The following is a 21,376-nucleotide window of genomic DNA, read 5'->3' on the forward strand; positions in this document are numbered from 1 at the left end:
TTGGAAGGTTATACCTTTCTAAGAATTTGTCCATTTCTTCCAGGTTGTCCATTTTATTGGCATAGAGTTGCTTGTAGTAGTCTCTTAGGATGCTTTGGATTTCTGCAGTGTCTGTTGTAACGTCTCCTTTTTCATTTCTAATTTTATTGATTTGAGTCCTCTCCCTCTTTTTCTTGATGAGTCTGGCTAATGGCTTATCAATTTTGTTTATCTTCTCAAAGAACCAGCTTTTAGTTTTATTGATCTTTGCTATTATTTTCTTTGTTTCTATTTCATTTATTTCTGCTCTGATCTTTATGATTTCTTTCCTTCTGCTAGCTTTGGGTTTTGTTTGTTCTTCTTTCTCTAGTTCCTTTAGGTGTAAGGTTAGATTGTTTACTTGAGATTTTTCTTGTTTCTGTAGGTAGGCTTGTGTAGCTAGAAACTTCCTTCTTAGAACTGCTTTTGCTGCATCCCATAGGTGTTGGATCATCGTGTGTTCATTGTCATTTGTCTCTAGGTATTTTTTGATTTCCTCTTTGATTTCTTCAGTGATCTCTTGGTTATTTAGTAACGTATTGTTTAGCCTCCATGTATTTGTGTTTTTTACGTTTTTTTCCTTGTAATTCATTTCTAATCTCATAGCGTTGTGGTCAGAAAAGATGCTTGATATGATTTCAATTTTCTTAAATTTACTGAGGCTTGATTTGTGACCCAAGATGTGATCTATCCTGGAGAATGTTCCATGCGCACTTGAGAAAAAAGTGTAATCTGCTGTTTTTGGATGGAATGTCCTATAAATATCAATTAAATCTGTCTGGTCTATTGCCTCATTTAGAGCTTCTGTTTCCTTATTTATTTTCATTTTGGATGATCTGTCTATTGGTATAAGTGAGGTGTTAAAATTCCCCAGTATTATTGTGTTACTGTCAATTTCCTCTTTTATAGCTGTTAGCAGTTGCCTTATGTATTGAGGAGCTCCTATGTTGGGTGCATATATATTTATAATTGTTATATATTCTTCTTGGATTGATTCCTTGTTCATTATGTAGTGTCCTTCCTTGTCTCTTGTAACATTCTTTATTTTAAAGTCTATTTTATCTGATATGAGTTTTGCTACTCCAGCTTTCTTTTGATTTCCATTTGCATGGAATACATTTTCCTTCCCCTCACTTTCAGTCTGTATGTGTCCCTAGGTCTGAAGTGGGTCTCTTGTAGACAGCATATATATGGGTCTTTTTTCTGTATCCATTCAGCGAGCCTGTGTCTTTTGGTTGGAGCATTTAATCCGTTCACGTTTAAGGTAATTATCTATACGTATGTTCCTATGACCATTTTCTTAATTGTTTTGGGTTTGTTTTTGTAAGTCCTTTTCTTCTCTTGTGTTTCCCACTTAGAGAAGTTCCTTTAGCAGTTGTTGTAGAGCTGGTTTGGTGGTGCTGAATTCTCTTAGCTTTTGCTTGTCTGTAAAGCTTTTGATTTCTCCATCGAATCTGAATGAGATCCTTGCCGGGTAGAGTAATCTTGGTTGTAGGTTCTTCCCTTTCATCACTTTAAGTGTATCATGCCACTCCCTTCTGGCTTGTAGAGTTTCTGCTGAGAAATCAGCTGTTAACCTTATGGGGTTCCCTTGTATGTTATTTGTCATTTTTCCCTTGCTGCTTTCAATAATTTTTCTTTGTCTTTGATTTTTGCCAATTTGATTACTATGTGTCTCGGCGTGTTTCTCCTTGAGTTTATCCTGTATGGGACTCTCTGCGCTTCCTGGACTCGGGTGGGTATTTCCTTTCCCATGTTAGGGAAGTTTTCTACTATAATCTCTTCAGATATTTTCTCTGGTCCTTTCTCTCTCTCTTCTCCTTCTGGGACCCTTATAATGTGAATGTTGTTGTGTTTAATGTTTTCCCAGAGGTCTCTTAGGCTGTCTTAATTTCTTTTCATTCTTTTTTCTTTATTCTGTTCCACAGCAGTGAATTCCACTATTCTGTCTTCCAGGTCACTTATCCGTTCTTCTGCCTCAGTTATTCTGCTATTGATTACTTCTAGTGTAGTTTTCATTTCAGTTATTGTATTGTTCATCTCTGTTTGTTCTTTAATTCTTCTAGGTCTTTGTTAAATATTTCTTGCCTCTTCTCAATCTTTGCCTCCATTCTTTTTCTGAGGTCCTGGATCATCTTCACTATCATTATTCTGAATTCTTTTTCTGGAAGTTTGTCTATCTCCACTTCATTTAGTTGTTTTTCTGGGGTTTTATCTTGTTCCTTCATCTGGTACATAGCCCTCTGCCTTTTCATCTTGTCTGTCTTTTTGTGAGTGTTGAACAACATCATTTTAAAAAGTATTTTGGTATAGGGGCTTCCCTGGTGGTGCAGTGTTTAAGAATCCACCTGCCAGTGCAGGGGACGTGGGTTTGAGCCCTGGTCGGGGAAGATCCCATATGCCGTGGAGCAACTAAGCCCATGTGACACAACTACTGAGCCTGCACTCTAGAGCCCATGAGCCACAACTACTGAGCCCATGTGCCACAACTACTGAAGCCCACCTAGAGCCTGTGCTCTGCAACAAGAGTAGCCACCACAATGAGAAGACCGCGCACTGCAACGAAGAGTAGCCCCAGGTCACCGCAACTAGAGAAAATCTGCACACAGTGACGAAGACCCAATGCAGCCAAAAAAACCAAAAAAAGTATTTTGGTATAAAAAAGAAGACAAAACTGAAACATTTCATAAGAGAAACTTGTAGAAAAGTTTGAAAAGGCAGGTAAGCAAATATAAAACAAAAATCATTCACAATCATAGCTCTATCAGATACATTTGGTGTATATCTTTTCAGGACTTTTTCTGTACTTATATTTGCGTATAAAATATGTATTAGTTTGTTTTATCTTCATAAAAATCTTTTGAGGGATAGACAAAGCAAGTATGACATGATATCATGCAAAGTACTCAATACAGTTGTTAGCAATATTGTAGGCAAAATGTAAGCAAAAAGCCAGTAAGTGTTAATAGAGCATTTTCATTTATTAGGCTGGTACTTTATATAAAGTAGTGTAATAAGTACTTTATATAAGCTGCTACCCAGTTGTCCCAGCAGCTTTCTCTCAAACTGGGTTATTACCATCATTTTATCGTTTCAAGGAAATTAAATAACTCAAGGTTTTTCAATGACAATGTTCAGATCCATATTCGTCTAAAAGCCTATATGCCTTCTATTGCAACGAGCTACTCTGTCTCTGCAAGTCTTGCCATTCTCATTTTACAGATTTACATTTTACATGGCTCTGACAAGTTGACTATTGGCCTAGGTTAGCGAGAGATGGACCCAGGTGTACAGTGTTAGATTCCTGACTTGTGCCTTCCGGGGAACAGCCACTTCCCAACTTCCCTGAAGAATGTTGCAAACCAGCTTGCTACCACTTTGTGTTGGCAGGATATTGCTCTTCAGATGCCTGGGGAGCACTTATTCTCAAGGTTTCTGAGAAAGGTCAATGAGAATAAACTTGGAATTATTTGCAAGTATCCATCATTCTAATGTTTGCTTGTGGCTCCATTTCTGTGAATATTCCCTTGGCATTGTGACCAAATGCAAAGGGTTTGGTTCAGGTATTATTTGACCTATTAACATCCCCTCCCCAACAGTATGGGTTCCTTTATTTTCTCCTCTAGATGTGTGAAAAAAAAAAGTAGCAAACTTTGCCACTGATCACTTAAACAGGAAGAGTTTCACTACTTTTAACTAAAAGAACAACCGTAGCAATAGGAAAATTATTAATATGCACATCAGTGAAGAAGGCCCGGCTTGTGGCAGCTTAGCTGATTGGCAAAATCATGCTCCATCACCATCTTTCCTTGGCTACACAGTCCTAGATGGCTTGCTGTCCAGCCCTAGAGAGCAGCTGAGAAAGAGGGTTTTGAGCTTGGGGCTCTGCCAGTGACTCGAATGCAGAACGTTATGGTATGGTTAGTTCTCTAGTTTTTCCGGTCGCATCTGGCCATTTATTAATTGGTCAGTCCAGGCATATCCTGCAGTTTCGCCTCTAAATACCAGTAAATTAGGAGGGGTGGTGAGGTCAGCAAGGGGATAGACTGGAGTTGGCCTGGAAAGGCTGAGAAAGGCTGCGCTGATTCTGCATGGCTGTGTTGACTGGCATTGCAACACAGGGCTGAGAAACAGTTATGATCATAGTATCATCCAAAGAACAGAAGGGGTCTAATGCAACCTGTTCCTTTTTGGTTGTCTTTGTTCCTAGTTCTTTGCTGATTCCCAAAGTATGTTTGTAGCTTTGGATCTGGGAAGGATGAACTTGTTTATCACACCAAATATTAAGTTGTGTGGTATATGTGTGTACCTTGTGGGTTATTTCCTTCACCTTAACCTGTGTGGGGATAAGGCTGTGTGGCGGAGGTCCTGGCTGAGGGCCTTGTGTGGGCAAATGGAAGGCTATGGGAGAGAGTCCTGGCCAGAGGCAGTTACATCCAACAAGCCAGAAGCAGTTAGTTTCAAGGAGCAGGATCAACCAAAAGCAGGCTGAACTCTCTGCAGCAGGAGACTGAAGTACGGAGTACCAGAAGAGGAATCAGGAACTGGCCAATTCTGGGAGTCTCCAGAGCAGTGTGTGTGTGTGTGTGTGTGTGTGTGTGTGTGTGTGTGTGTGTGTGTGTGTGTGTGTGTTTGATGAGCTGGTTGGGACGTGATGTGTGGGTGGGCTCAGTTTAGAATGACTAAATGGGGTAGCCCTTAAGCTCTTTTCTGTTCAAAGATGTTTGTTTTCTACTCTCTAACGATTTTAGTCACAGAAGGGACCATGAAATGTCTAACTTCGTTGGAAGGAGAAAAGCCCACAGGTGGAATTAAGAGGTAAGCCCTATCTTTAGAAGGAGTAGAGGGTGTACACATGGAAGTGCAGTGCACCCTCAGAAATTCCATATTTAGGTAACGTTGCATCTTCTTTCCTCCCTCCGACACTGTGCTGCACTGGAAATAAGGCGGCTTCACACTCAAGCGGAACGGGATTTGAATCCCGGCTCCAGCAGTGATTTATCTGAACTCACTTTCCTCATCCATAAAATGGGGATGATTAATCCTCTTCTTGGGTCTTTAGGAGAATTAAAAGAGATAAAGGGTTTGTGAAGCGTATAGCACAGCACCTGGCACGTGGAGATGCTTCATACATACCTGCCCTGTGAGAAGGACCAAGACTTTTTTTTGGCCATGCCACATGGCTTGTGGGATCTTAGTTCCCTGACCAGGGATTGAACCCAAGCCCTTGGCAGTGAAAGCGCCAAGTCCTAACCACTGGACTGCCAGGGAATTCCCAGGAGCAGCTTCTGATGAGAACATGGGCTGCCTGCAGAGACAGGCCATGGAGTCCACCAGCTTTCTCAGCTTTAAATGCCACAGCTGAGCGAGCCAGTTCATCATTCCAGGAGTAGGTGCTGTGCAGGGAGGAGACTTATCCATCACAGCCTGGGCGTGGTGGGAGGTCCAGAGGAGAAATGTTAGATCTGTTATCTGTGGCATCTGTTGGGGCCCATGATGGATATGTGCGCCTGTGAACAAGTGGAGCAGGAGCCAGGACTGTGTGTACGAACGGGGGAAGCAAGAGCAGGAGGCGAGTAAAGCTCTTGTTAGCTGAGGTTTCTGGGAAGGGATTGGATGGAGAGGAGGTGGACGCAGTGCAAGTCTTGAATATGGAGGGTGTGAATATCGGGCAGCGGGCGTGGGAGAAGGTGTGCTGGGGGTTGGAGCAAAGCCAAGGTGGCGGCAGGGTCCTGGGATGTGGAGAAGGTCAGGTGGAATGTGAGATGGGCTTGGGGAGAAACGGAAGGGAGGGTGTCTGGATAATTTCAGTTTGGACTGGTTGGTAGTATGGCTGGATGAGTAGGGCAGAGTCTGATAGACCTGGGTTGAAATCCTGGTTCTGGAAAAATTTGGCCAAATTACTTCACCACCATTATTTTTCTTATCTTTATAAAATGTACATAATAATAGTGCAACCTATAATGGCTGAGTTGACATATGTAAAGGATCTGGCACATCGTGGATGTTCAATAAATAGCAGCTGTTATTGTTATGTAGGTGTTAGTATTATATTTGTGTGCTTTATAAACTTTCTTACTTTATGAGGTTTTCATTGTCCTCTGGGTTAATCACACTGTGTACAAAAGGGAGAGTTGTAGAGTTGTCAATAAGATAGTATAGCCTTCAACAAAAAGGAGGTGGTAATTGGACAAAAGAATATTTAAAACTTATTTTTTTTTAATACCCATTTATGGGACTAAGACCCATTGTTAGCATTTAGGGACACTAACTTGAAAAATATTCAGACAATGATTACAAATTTACCAGCAGTTCATATGTTTGAATTTTTGCTCAAATGGAGCCATAAGCCATGACGCTTAAGTGCCATAGCATCCATCACCTCAGTCTTTCACCCCGTGGGAGAAGCAGGCAGAGTGTGAAAATATGCCCACCTGACCGGCAGTGTCATAGCAACAAAGTCACTGGGTAGAATTTACCTGGCTGAAACATCACCAGGTTCCTCTTCTGGTAATTAATTGTTTTTGAGAGGTGCTGCAGCTAAAGGGAACAGTGGTCATTGGAGCCACCTTGAGTTTGCTAAGAACAAGTTGCTAAACTCACCTTTTCCCTTCTTGGTAAAGTTACTAGAATACAGGTCAGGCAATGGTGCAGATACAGCACAGAATCTGTCAAAACATCTCAGGATGTCCTTGAGGACCAAAGGAGATCTGGGCAGGGCACAGGCCAATTAGTACTTGGTTATCAACTGTACCGAGGGTGGATTAAAGTCAACTTGGAGAAAAATTTCTCTCCTGAAATGAGATATCACCATGGTGTTCGGGTTGAAGATGACCAGGCCTATGATGATTTATTGGACATTTATGATAGACTGTGTCTCCAAAATGGCAGCGGAGGTGCTGTGTTCAACACACAGTAGAGGGGAGGCCCTTCTGCCCTCTTTGTATAAAGGAATCTTTGTTCCTTGATGAAATGTCTGAGATTCCTCTGAGTGCTGGGCCTGGTACAAGAGAGAGAGGGGAAAATCAGATGGCTGTACTTTGGATCCATTTTATAGACGAAAACCGAGGTTCAGGAAGGTTAGGGAACTTGTCCAGGGTTACCCGGTCAGTATATTGGTTTGAAGGTTATGTTCTTCCACATGTTATGCCCTGCATGTGGGTCCACAATCCCAACTGTTTAGGTTCATCCCAGTCTAGATGTATCTTCACAACCACACAAACATAAAGGTTTGGGAGTCTTTGAAGATTGTTATCCATCAACACAGGAATCCGTCTGGAGCTTCGTGGCAAAGTTGTCATGATGCTGATGGGCAGAAACCAGAGAAGAGAAGGTTTGGCTTAGTGAACTGAAGGGAAATATCACATGAAGGGCAAGAAGATCCATTCATTGAGTCACTCATCACCCACCCTGTGCCAGGCCTGGGCTTGGCGCTGAGGGTACAGATGTGAAGATCAGCCAGTCTCTGCCCCAGGAACCCACAGCCTGGTGTGGAGATGGTGACAATACAGTGAGTGGTTTCACAGAAGAACTTTCCCCAGATCTGATCTTCCCAGACCATATCCTTCTCAGCATTCAGGTCTTAGTTCAGAAGGCACTCCCCTTCCCTTAAAAAAATAACAGCTTTATTATGCACATACTGTGTGATGCTGAATGATGGCCTCCAAAGATGTCTACATCCTGATCCCTGGAACTTGTATGTTACCCTGCCTGGTAAAAATGACTTAGGGTGTGTGATTAAATTAATGATCTGGAGATGGAGAGATTATCCTGGATTATTCAGGTGGGTCCAGTGTAATAACAAGGGTCCTCATAAGAGGGAGGCAGGAGGATGAGAGAGAGAAAGGAAATGTGATGTTGGAACTAGAGGTTTAAGTGACACACTTGGAAGATGCAGTAAGGGGTCAAGAGCCAGGGAATACAGGCAGACTCCAGAAGCTAGAAAAGGCAAGGAAACAGATTCCTCCCTGGGCTTCCAGAAGGAACACAGCCCTGCCAACACCTTGATTTTAGCTTTTGACCTCCAGACTGTAAAATAATAAATTGGTGTTGTTTAAAGCCACCTGGTTGTGGTAATTTGTCAAAATAGCAATAGGAAACTAATGTGCATGCCACACAATTCATTGGATCTTCATATACTCACAAACTTGTACAACCATTACCACAATCAATTTTAGGACATTTTATCACCCTCCCCCTCAAAAAAGCTTATCCCCATTAGTGGTCACTCCTCTTTTCTGCTTATAGTTGGGCATGTGGCTTTGGTTAAGTTTCCTTACTTGTATGAGCCTCAGTTTTCTCATCTGTAAATGGGATACTACCCAATTCCAAAGGATGTTGTAAGAATTCAGTGAGACCATGTGTGTAAGCATTTAGCACAGTGCCTGCAGCCAGTGTTCAGTAGGTTGTGTTATTATTCTTGTAAGTACCAGTAAAGAGGCTGTTGCAGAAGCACAGGGGAGAGCTGAAGGAGGGGCTGGACCAGGCCAGTGGCTGAGGGGTGGAGAGGAGGGGATCTGCTTTCTCTCACATGCTCCAAGCTCTGTGATCCTCCCTCACTGGAGAACAGTTTTACCTTCTTTTTTTTTTTTTAATTTTTTTTTAACATCTTTAAGTTTTACCTTCTTTTAGCACTTGGAATTCCATTAAAGCCGGCCTGCTGATCCCTGTCTGGTCACTAGAGGGCAGTAGAGCCAAGGACACGTAAGGAAGGCGCATTGGCACTGGTCTGTGTGTTCAGCCTTTATTCCTGTTCTGACGCCTAATTGTGTCATTTGCGTTGGACTGTCCCCTCCCTCCCTCCTTCCTCTGTGTACTTGCGGACATTTTTTTTCCCAAACACTTCACATCTCAGGGCACCTCTGAGTCCCTATGCCATCTGTGGCCTGGGATTAGTCATGGCTGAAGCCTCTTACTTTCTGACAGCTGTGTTTATTTCTCAAGGACCCAGGTGGCTGCAGAATATGGGGGCCTGTGCACTGCAGCTCAGCAGAGCCTAGGATGAACAACAGTTGCTCTTCTGCCAGTTCAAAACTTGGGGCCTGTTCCATCTTGCATTCGTCCTCTGCAACCCAGGGCATATTAATTTCAGCCAAATCACACGGACTGAGATGGTGATGGTGGGCTGTGGTGGGTGTGATTCCCTAAAATTCAAGTGAGGTCACCAGAGGGAGGAAAAATTGATGTTTATGCAAAATGCACAGATGTCCAGTACAGCTACCACATGGGAACAGAATAATCCACCAGTTAACAGTCCTGGCTTGACACTCCAGTTCCCAGGGATGGAATCCCAGTTCCACCACTTACAAGTTGTGTGACCATGGTTGGGTCACTTCACTTGTCAGTGAGTCTGAGTGTCCCCATCTACAAAATGGGAGTGATGGTCCAGCACTGTGGGCTTGAACCAGTGGGAAAGCACACTGCAAAGGCACCAGGCAGGCACAGCATGTGTTACTACAAGTTGGTGTGGCATGAAGTCTGAAGTCTGTGATGCAGCAAATCAACTTCTGGGTATTTAATCAAAGGAAATGAAAAAGCTAACTCAAAAAAGCCATCTGTAGCCCCATGTTCATTGCAGCATTATTTACAATAGCTAGGATATGGAAACAACGTAAGTGTTCATTGATGGATGAATAGATAAAGAAATGTGGTATATATATATACACCATATATACAATATAATTCAGCTGTAGAAAAGAATGAAATATTGCCATTTCCACAACATGGATGGACCTTGAGGGCATTATGCTAAATGAAATAAGTCAGATAGAGGAAGACAGACACCATATGATCTCACTTATATGAGGAATCTAAAAAATAAACCCAAAACCAAGCTTATACATACAGAGGACAAATTGGTGGTTGCCAGAGGTAGGGGATGGGGGAGTGGGCGAGATGGCTGAAGGTCAAAATGTACAAACTTTCAGTTATAAAATAAGTGAGTCCTGGAATGTAATGTACAGCATGGTGACTATACTTAGCAACAGTGTATTGCATATTTGAATGTTTCTAAGAGCGTGGATCTCAAAAGTTCAACACAAGAAAAAAAATTGTAACTATGTATGGTGACAGATGTTAATTAGACTTATTGTGGAGATTATTTTGCAATGTATACAAACATTGAATTATTACGTTGTATATCTGAAATCAATATAATGTTATATTATAACATATTATAACATAACAATACATATATATTATAAAATTATACCTAAATAAAAAAAGTAAATGAAATCTGAAGTCTCTGGATTGTTACCTGACCAGTTCCAGGGCACCTGTCCACAGACAGGCAGCCAAACTGCCCTGGGTTCAAGTTCTCAATCTGCCACTTACTAACTATGTTATTCTCCTCCATGAAGTGAAGATTAGCGTTCCTGCCTCCCAGTGTTACTGGGAGAAGTGATGAGGTGATATATAGACAGTGCCTGGCACGTATTGTTCTGTAACTAATGATAGATGCGTTCTCAGTACAATTATTACCCCAGAGCACACCAGGAGTCCAGGAGAAACTCTGGCAGGACAGACCACATGCTCTGTGAACAAACAACCATCCTGCTGGATAAAGGGTGCATTTGGCCGGCAGCCAAGGGCACTGGGAGGCTTTGTGTAGCCTGGCCCTTCCTGCCTTCCTTTCAACTTGGGCTGGGTACAGCCTCACGGAGGTTCATGTTTCTCTTTTAATTAGCCTCAGGTTCTCCTCTCAGCCCGTCTTTCATTTCCACCACAGGCTTTCAGCCAGATAGCTTGAACAGAATCTCATCTGGAGTGTGTTAACTCTTCTCCCCCGTTGCTGGCAGAGATCTGGGATCAGCTCTGCATTAGGACAAGTTGTAAGTAAACACACATTTGCTCTAATGGGGCCCCTCCTCCCATCCCATAGGCTTATATTTGCGCAGCTTCAAATCAGGGAACACAAGAGTGTTTGGAAAAGACCTTAGAAATCATTTAATCCAGTCTACCCATTTTACAGGAGAGTAAATTGAAGATGTTGAGTTGCTCATGTTCACATAGATAACTTGAGGATACGAATAGAGATGGAAATCAGGTCTTCTGACTCTTAGTTCTAAGCTCCACAATAACACTGTACCTCAATCTTTCACTCATTCCTTCAAAAAATATGTATTGAGCAACTAACATCTTATGCCTAGTCCTTTTGTGGGCAGTGGAGCAACAGCGATAAATAAGAAATGATCTGCTCTTATGCTTATGAACTCTTCGTCTATTTGTCCATCCATCCATCCATCCATCCATACATACATACATTCATCCAGTGCTTCTATTTGTTCATCCATCCATCTCCCTTTTTTCCTGTCCATCTCTCATTCATCCCTTCATCTTCATCCTTTTGTACATTTGTTTCTGTCCATTCATTTTGCCATTCATCTCACTATCAATTTATTGGCTAATCTATTCATCTGTTCATTTATCCCCTACCCATCCATCATCTGTTCCTGTTTCCATGAGTCTGTTTCTCTTTCTGCCCACACATTGTTCTCTTCATCCATTCACAGTTTCTTGTGTCTATATGGCTCTAGGTTTTTGGCTGGTGCTCAGGACTTAGATAAGTAAGAAGCATTTGTATTCGAGTCTTTGTATGAACATATACCTTCTTGTCTCTTGGTTAAATACCTAGGAGTAGAATAGCTAGATCATAGGGTAGACATTGGTTTAACTTTTTAAGAAATTGCTAAAATGTTTTTCAATTAGTTTTTACTCTTTTACATTTCTACCAGTTCCTCCACACCCTTCCCAACTTTTTGCATGGTCACCCTTTAAATTTTATCCATTGTAATAGGTATGGTTTTAATTTTGTTATTCCCCTAATGACAGATGCTGGTGAGCTCCTTTTCATGTGCTTATTAGCTATCCATATATCATTTTGGCAAAGTGTGTGCAAATACTTTGCCCATTTAAAAAATTAAATAGTTTGTTTTCTTATCATTGAGTGGTATTTAAAAAATGTACATATATTCTGCATTGAAGTCCTTTATCAGATATAAACTTCGCAAATATTTTTTTCTCCAGCTGTGGTTTGTCTTTTCATTCTCTTAAGAGTAGTTTTAAAAGAGCAGAGTACATTAATTTGGGTGAACTCCATTTTATTAATTTATTCTCACATGGATCTTTATGTGTCATGTAATAATTTTTTGCCTAGCATAAGGTCACAAAGATTTTCTACTATTTTTTTTTCTATATGTCTTATTGTTTCATGTTTTACTAGGTGTATGATAGATTCTGAGGTAATTTTTTTTTAATTTCTTTTTTTTATTGGAGTATAGTTGCTTTACAATATTGTGTTAGTTTATAATGTACAGCAAAGTGAATCAGCTATACATATACATATATCCCCTGTTTTTTGGATTTCTTTCCCATTTAGGTCACCACAGAGCATTGAGTAGAGTTCCCTGTGCTATACGTTCTCATTACTTACCTATTTTGTACATAGCATCAATAGTGTATATATGTCAATCCCCATCTCCCAGTTCATCCCACCCCTCCCTTCCCCCCGGTATCCATATGTTTGTTCTCTATGTCTGTGTCTTTATTTCTGCTTTGCAAATAAGACAATCTATACCATTTCTTTTAGATTCCACATATATGCATTAGTATATGATATTTGTTTTTCTCTTTCTGACTTACTTCACTCTGTATGATAGTCTCTAGGTCCAACCACATCTCTACAAATGATCCAATTTCATTCCTTTCAATGGCTGAGTAATATTCCATTGTATATATGTACCACATCTTCTTTATCCATTCCTCTGTTGATAGACATTTAGGGTGCTTCCATGTCCTGGCTGTTGTAAATAGCGCTGCAGCGAACAATGGGGTGCATGTGTCTTTTTGAATTATGGTTTTCTCTGGCTATATGCCCAGTAGTGGGATTGCTGGGTCATATGGTAGTTCTATTTTTAGTTTTGTAAGGAACCTCCACACTGTTCTCCATAGTGGCTGTATCAATTTACATTCCCACCAACAGTGCAAGAGGGTTCCCTTTTCTCCACACCCTCTCCAGCATTGATTGTTTGTAGACTTTTTGATGATGGCCATTCTGACCGGTGTGAGGTGATACCTCACTGTAGTTTTGATTTGCATTTCTCTAATGATTAGTGATGATGAGCATCTTTTCATGTGCCTCTTGGCCATCTGTATGTCTTCTTTGGAGAAATGTCTATTTAGGCCTTCTGCCCATTTTTCGATTGGGGTTTTTGTTTTTATGATATTGAGCTGCATGAGTTGTTTGTATATTTTGGAGATTAATCCTTTGTCAGTTGCTTCATTTGCAAAATTTTCTCCCATTCTGAGGGTTGTCTTTTCATCTTGTTTATGGTTTCCTTTGCTGTGCATAAGCTTTTAAGTTTCATTAGGTCCCATTTGTTTATTTTTGCTTTTATTTCCATTACTCTAGGAGGTGGGTCAAAAAGGATCTTGCTGCAATTTATGTCAGAGTGTTCTGCCTATGTTTTCCTCTAAGAGTTTTATAATGTCTGGCATTACATTTAGGTTTTTAATCCATTTTGAGTTTATTTTTGTGTATGGTGTAGGGAGTATTCTAATTTCACTCTTTTACATGTAGCTGTCCAGTTTTCCCAGCACCACTTATTGAAGAGACTGTCTTTTCTCCATTGTATATTCTTGCCTCCTTTGTCATAGATTAGGTGACCATAGGTGTGTGGGTTTATCTCTGGGCTTTCTGTCCTGTACCATTGATCTATATTTCTGTTTTTGTGCCAGTACCATACTATCTTGATTACTGTAGCTTTGTAGTATAGTCTGAAGTCAGGGAGCCTGATTCCTCCAGCTCTGTTTTTCTTTTTTTTTTTTTAAATTATTTATTTACTTATTATTTATTTTTGGCTGTGCCAGGTCTTAGTCGTGGCATGTGGGATCTTCGTCGCGGCATGGGAGATCTTTAGTTGCGGCATGTGCTATCTTTAGTTGCAGCATGTGGGATCTTAGTTGAGGCATGCGGATTTCTTCATTGTGGCATGAGGACTCTTAGTTGAGGCATGCGGACTTCTTAGTTGCAGCATGCAGACTCTTAGTTGTGGCATGTGAACTTTTAGTTGTGGCATGCATGCTGGATCTAGTTCCCCAACCAGGGATTGAACCTGGGAACCCTGCATTGGGAGCATGGAGTCTTACCCACTGGACCACCAGGGAAGTCCCCAGTTTTTCTTTTTCCAAATTGCTTTGGCTATTTGTGGTCTTTTGTGATTCCATACAAATTGTAAAGTTTTTTGTTCTACTTCTGTGAAAAATGCCACTGGTAATTTGATAGGAATTGCATTGAATCTGTAGATTGCTTTGGGTAGTAGAGTCATTTCCACAATATTGATTCTTCCAATCCAAGAACATGGTATATCTCTCCATCTGTTTGTGTCATCATTGATTTCTTTCTTTGGTGTCTTATTGTTTTCTGCATACAGGTCTTTTGCCTCCTTAGGGAGATTTATTCCTAGGTATTTTATTCTTTTTGTTGCAGTGGTAAATGGGATTGTTTCCTTAATTTCTCTTTCTCATCTTTCATTGTTAGTGTGTAGGAATGCAAGAGATTTCTGTGCATTAATTTTGTATCCTGCAAATTTACCAAATTCATTAATTAGCTCTAGTAATTTTCTGGTGGCATCTTTAGAATTTTTTATGTATAGTATCATGTCATCTGTGAACAGTGACAGTTTTACTTCTTCCTTCTCAATTTGGATTCCTTTTTTTCTTTTTTCTTCTCTGATTGCTATGGCTAGGACTTCCAAAACTACGTTGAATAATAGTGGCCAGAGTGGACATCCTTGTCTTGTTCCTGATCTTAGAGGAAATGGTTTCAGTTTTTCACCATTGAGAACCATGTTGGCTGTGGGTTTGTCATATATGGCCTTATTATGTTGAGGTATCTTCCCTCTATACCCACGGGCTGTAGAGTTCTTATCATAAATGGGTGTTGAATTTTATTGAAAGCTTTTTCTGCATCTGTTGAGATTATCATATGGTTTTTATCTTTCAATTTGTTAATATGGTGTATCACATTGATTGATTTGCATATATTGAAGAATTCTTGCATCCCTGGGATAAATCCCACTGGATCATGGTGTATGATCCTTTTAATGTGTTGTTGGATTAGGTTTGCTAGTATTTTGTTGAGGATATTTGTGTCTATGTTCATCAGTGATACTGGCCTGTATTTTTCTTTTTTGTGATATCTTTGTCTGGTTTTGGTTTCAGGGTGATGGTAGCTTCATAGAATAAGTTTGGGAGTGTTCCTCCCTCTGCAATTTTTGGAAGAGTTTGAGAAGGATAGGTGTTAGCTCTTCTCTAAATGTCTGATAGAATTCACCTGTGAAGCCATCTGGTCCTGGACTTTTGTTTGTTGGAAGATTTTTAATCACAGTTTTAATTTCATTACTTGTGATTGGCCTGTTCATATTTTCTATTTCTTCCTGGTTCAGTCTTGGAATGTTGTACCTTTCTATGAATTTGTCCATTTCTTCCAGGTTGTCCATTTTATTGGCATATAGTTGCTTGTAGTATTCTCTTATGATCCTTTGTATTTCTGCGGTGTCAGTTGTAACTTCTCCTTTTTCATTTCTAATTTTATTGATTTGAGTCCTCTCCCTTTTTTTCTTGATGAGTCTGGCTAAAGGTTTATCAATTTTGTTTATCCTCTCGAAGAACCAGCTTTTAGTTTTATTGATCTTTGCTATTGTTTTCTTCATTTCTATTGCATTTATTTCTGCTCTGATCTTTATGATTTCTTTCCTTCTACTAATTTTTTTTTGTTCTTTTTCTAGTTGCTTTAGGTGTAAGGTTAGGTTGTTTATTTGCAATTTCTCTTATTTCTTGAGGTAGGATTGTATTGCTATAAACTTCCCTCTTAGAACTGCTTTTGTTGTATCCCATAGGTTTTGGGTTGTTGTGTTTTCATTGTCATTTGTTTCTAGGTATTTTTTGATGTCCTCTTTAGTTTCTTCAGTGATCTCTTGGTTATTTAGTAGCATATTGTTTAGACTCCATATGTTTGTGTTTTTTACAGTTTTTTCCCTGTAATTTATTTCTAATCTCATAGCATTGTGGTTGGGAAAGATGCTTGATATGATTGCAATTTTCTTAAATTTATTGAGGCTTGATTCATGACCCAAGATGTGATCTATCCTGGAGAATGTTCCGTGTGCACTTGAGAAGAAAGTGTATTCTGCTGCTTTCTGATGGAATGTCTTATAATATCAATTATGTCTATCTGGTCTAATGTGTCATTTAAGGCTTATGTTTCCTTATTAATTTTCTGTCTGGATGATCTATCCATTGGTGTAAGTGGAATGTTAAAGTCCCCCACTATTATTGTGTTACTGTAGATTTCCCCTTTTATGGCTGTTAGCATTTCCCTTATGTATTGAGGTGCTCCTATGTTGGGTGCATAAACATTTACAATTGTTATATCTTCTTCTTGGATTGATCCCTTGATCATTATGTAGTGTCCTTCCTTGTCTCTTGTAATAGTCTTTATTTTAAAGTCTATTTTGTCAGATATGAGTATTGCTACTCCAGCTATCTTTTGATTTCCATTTGCATGGAATACATTTTCCTTCCCCTTACTTTCAGTCTGTATGTGTCCCTAGATCTGAAGTGGGTCTCTTGTAGACAGCATATATATGAGTCTTGTTTTTGTAAAGCCCGTTTGTGTCTTTCAGTTGGAGCATTTAATCCATTTACCTTTAAAGTACTTATAGATATATATGTTCCTATTACCATTTTCTTAATTATTTTCGGTTTGTTTTTGTCGATCTTTTTCTTCTCTTGTGTTTCCTGCCTAGAGAAATTCCTTTACCATTTGTTGTAAAGCTGGTTTGGTGGTGCTGAATTGTCTTAGCTTTTGCTTGTCTGTAAAGCTTTTGATTTTTCCATCAAGTCTGAATGAGATCCTTGCTGGGTAGTGTAATCTTGGTTGTAGGTTTTCCCCTGTCATCACTTTAAATATATCCTGCCACTCCCTTCTGGCTTGTAGAGTTTCTGCTGAAATATCAGGTGATAACATCATGGGGATTCCCTTGTATGTCATTTGTTGCTTTTCCCTTGCTGCTTTTCATATTTTTTCTTTGTATTTAATTTTTATTAGTTTGATTAATATGTGTCTCAGCATGTTTCTCCTTGGGTTTATCCTGTGTGGGACTCTCTGCACTTCCTGGACTTGATTGACTATTTCCTTTCCCCTCTTAGGGAAGTTTTTGACTATAATCTCTTCAAATATTTTCTCAGACCCTTTCTCTTTCTCTTCTTTTTCTGGGACCCCTATAATTTGAATGTTGGTGCATTTAATGTTGTCCCAGAGGTCTCTGAGACTGTCCTCATTTCTTTTCATTTTTTTTTAAATTTTTTATTCTGCTCTGTGGAAGTTATTTCTAACATTCTATCTTCCAAGTCACTTATCTGTTCTTCTGTCTCAGTTATTCTGCTATTGATTTCTACTAGTCAATTTTTAATTTCAGTTATTGTGTTGTTCATCACTGTTTGTTTGTTCTGTAGTTCTTCTAGGTCCTCATTAAACATTTCTTGTATTTTCTTGATCCGTGCCTCCATTCTCTTTCCAAAATTTTGGATCATCTTTACTATCATTACTCTGAATTCTTTTTCAGGTAGACTACCTATTTCCTCGTCATTTATTTGGTCTTGTGGGTTTTTACCTTGCTCCTTCATCTGCAACATACTTCTCTGTCTTCTTTTTGTCTCACTTACTGTGTTTGAGGTCTCCTTTCTGCAGGCTGCAGGGTCGTTTTTCCTCTTGCTTCTGGTGGTCTGCTCCCAGTGGGTGAGGTTGGTCCAGTGGCTTGTGTAGGCTTCCTGGTGGGAGGGACTGGTGCCTGCATTCTGGTGGGTGGAGCTGGTACTTGTCCCTCTGATGGGCAGGGCCATGTCAGGTGTTGTGTTTTGGGGTGTCTGTGAGCTTAGTACAGCTTTAGGCAGACTGTCTGCTGACGGGTGCGTTTGTGTTCCTGTCTCACTTGTTTGGCATGAGGTGTGGCAGGTGGGTGGAGCTGGGTCTTGGATTTGAGATGGAGACCTTTGGGAGAGCTGTCACTGATTAATATTCCCAGGGGCTGGGAATTCTCTGGTGATCCAGCATCTTGGACTCGTCGCTCCCACTCCAGAGGCTCAGGCCTGACCCCTGGCTGGGGATCCAAGACCCCACAAACCACATGTCATGGCAATAAAGGGATAACAAAGGGGCGGGGAAGAAAACAAATGAAAACAAATAGAGAAACAAATCCCAAGACAAATAGCAAAGACAGAAACAAATAGCAACAACAGCAAAAAAAACCCAGAGAAACAAAACCCCAAATGGTAAAAGCAAAACCAACCAAACAAAAGAGAAAACAAAGAAACACACACAGAATCCTAAAAGAAAAAAAAAACAAAACCAAAGAAAACAAAAAGCAAGAGAACAACCAGACAAACAAAAGAACCCAGAAATGAAATAAAAAGATTAAAAACAAAACTAACAAAATACAAAACACAAAACCAAAGCAAATGCAAACTAAAGAATAAAGCAAAGAAAACAAAACAAACACATAAAAACGATTTTAAAAAGAAAAAACACAGAACAACGAAAAAGCAAAGTACAAATAGAAATATAAAAAAATAAAAAATATATTGAAAAAATTTAAAAAAAGAAAATAAAACAAAAAGAAGAAGCCCAAACAAACAAAAACCCCCAAAACTAAATAAAATTAAAAATAAAAATAATTTAAAAAAACCAAACCCAACAACAGAACGAATCAGAACATAATAAAAATAATAGTAATAATAATATTTTCCTGGAGTCTCAACTGTCAGTGTTCTTGCCCCCACTGTGAGCCACAGCCCACCTCCACCTCTCCAGGAGGCCCTGTAATGCCTCTAGTTGGTCTCTGGACCAGCTGTGGGTACTGTGGGGACAGCTCAGACTCTGATCTGGCCCAACTCCTGCATGTGCTTGCCCCTGAAGCCCACAGCTGCCACAGCTAGACTGGTTTCATTTGTGGGAACACTTGTCCATTCAGATATTCCATAGACACAGGGTCTACCAAGCTGATCGCGGGGATTTAATCTGCGGCTTGTGCAGCTGATGGAAAGATTTTCGTTCCTCTTCCTTAGTCGCCCCACTCCTGGGGCTCAGCTGTGGTTTTAGCCCCACCTCTGAGTGTGGGCCACCCCCAGGAGTCTGCTCTGGAGGCTGCCCTGGAGCACTCAGGTCTGCCCAGGTGAAGACAGAGCACGGAGGCGGCACAGCTGCCTGGGTTACGGGAGCCCCAGCAGCAACAAGTGCGTGGGGAAGCCAGTGGCTGTGGGCATGAGAGATCCAGCCCTAGTGGGAGCCTATTCTAGTGCCTGGCAGCAGGCATGTGAGGGCCAACCCTGGCGGGACCCTTTCCTAGCTCCTGGGGGGGGCAGGGGCTGGTGTGTGAGGGAAGAGAGGCTGTAATGGCGGCTCCACCCTCTGCACATCATACAACAGTGGCGCCTTGCTTCCATGGCAGTCCAGGTTTCCTCCACAGGCATTCCCGGTTGTAGATTTCCTCCCCCCCATCCCCTCAGGCTGTCTTCTTCTCACCCAACAGCAGTTCTCCTCCCAGGTTTGCTCTCCAATCCCCATGCTCCAGCTCCTGTGCACACCAGCAGACACACATCCCAGTCCAGGGCATGCAGGGCCGTGGCACGGACTGTCTGTGTAGTTCTCACTCTATCCTGTCTGCCACAGACCGGCCATTTCACCCTCCTCCAATAGCTTCAGATGCTTCCCTTCTGTCCCACCTGATTTCCCCATCGGTGAGGGGGTTTCCCCGGATGCGGGACCCTCTCCCTGCTTCAGCTCCCCCCAGGGGCACAGGTCCTGTCCCGCTTCCTCTCCTCTTCTTTCTTCCTTCTTTCTTTCATCCTACCTGGTTATGTGGGGATCTTTATTGTCCTTTCCAGTGCCCAAGGTCTTCTGCTAGTGTTCAGCTGGCGTTCTGTGAGATTTGTTCTATCTGTAGGTGTATTCTTTTTTTTTTTTTTTTTTTTTTAATTTTTATTTATTTATTTATGACTGTGTTGAGTCTTCGTTTCTGTGCAAGGGCTTTCTCCAGTTGCGGCAAGTGGGGACCACTCTTCATCGCGGTGCGCGGGCCTCTCACCATCGCGGCTTCTCCTGTTGCGGAGCACAGGCTCCAGACGCGCAGGCTCAGCAATTGTGGCTCACAGGCCCAGTTGCTCCGTGGCATGTGGGATCTTCCCAGACCAGGGCTCGAACCCGTGTCCCCTGCATTGGCAGGCAGATTCTCAACCACTGCGCCACCAGGAAAGCCCTGTAGGTGTATTCTTGATGCGTTTGTGGAGAGAGATGAACTCCACGTCCTCCTACTCCTCTGCCATCTTGAAAACCCCCAAGGTAGTTATTGTATATGGTGCAAGGCATGGATCCAACATCGTTTTTTTGCATACGAATATCCAGTTGTTTTACCACCATTTGCTGAAAGACTGCTTTCTCCACTGAATTGCCTTTGTACCTTTGTTAAAATTACTTGTTAATTCCTATAGCAGTGAGCACACCTAGCACCCAGATCTTGGTTTTTAATATCATTCTTAAATAAAAGGACCCAGGGCTCCTGGGCTGGTTTTAGGACTGCGGCAGGTAATATATAAGATGAACTTAGAGCATTTTGTAGCACCAGAAAGTAAGGAAGTACTGAAAAGAGACAATCCTGTATTGATGGGGGTTTGTCCAAAGAACATAACAGCCAACTGACAGAGCTCCCAATGGCCAACTTGAAAAATTTAAGCAACAGTATATAAAGTAGTATTGGATTATAACCCAAAATATAAAATAAATATCCATGAACCTATACTAATATAAATGACTGAATAAATAAATGGGGGAGAAGAGAAAAATCCCTCTTGCAGAAGAATTCCAAATAATTTATGTATCTATTCCACCTTTAAGGAAGTGGAGCATAACTCCCCACTTATTAAGTGTGGGCTGTGTAGAGTGACATCTTTCTTAAGAGTATAGAAAGTTGTTGGGGGGGGGGAGAATAATTTTACAGTGGAAAAAAGTGACAGACACTATCTCAGCCGTGTGATTAAAGTTAACTTGAACAGATAAATCATGTTGATAGTATATACCTTTGTTAGGCTATGATGAGAATGGCACTGTATCTCTAAAGTCTTCCTTCTCCAAACACATACTCCAGTCTAATTATAAAAACGTCAGATGAATCCTAATTGAGGGATATTCTACAAAATACTCAACCAGTACTCAAAATTGTCAAGGTCGTCAAAAACAGAGAGTGTCACAGCTAAGAGGAGTCTATGGAGACATAACAACTAAATGTAATGTGCATAGGATACTGGA

The 21,376-nt window shown here is 40.9% G+C and overlaps 2 long non-coding RNA genes across 2 annotated transcripts in view; one reads left to right on the top strand and one right to left on the bottom strand.

Annotated features, from left to right (window-relative positions):
* Positions 1-20,338, bottom strand: part of LOC309658287 — a 205,960-nt gene extending 185,622 nt beyond the window's left edge. Inside the window, exon 1 of the long non-coding RNA XR_014262178.1 lies at positions 20,129-20,338. This is a non-coding gene — a long non-coding RNA (uncharacterized lncRNA). The remainder of the gene's footprint in view (positions 1-20,128) is intronic.
* LOC309658254 overlaps positions 1-21,376 on the top strand; it is a 66,596-nt gene that overhangs the window by 21,563 nt on the left and 23,657 nt on the right. The gene's annotated exons all lie outside the window — the stretch shown is intronic.

Source organism: Balaenoptera physalus (genome assembly GCF_965194825.1).
Source record: "Balaenoptera physalus genome assembly, chromosome: 3".
Taxonomy (NCBI): domain Eukaryota; kingdom Metazoa; phylum Chordata; class Mammalia; order Artiodactyla; family Balaenopteridae; genus Balaenoptera; species Balaenoptera physalus.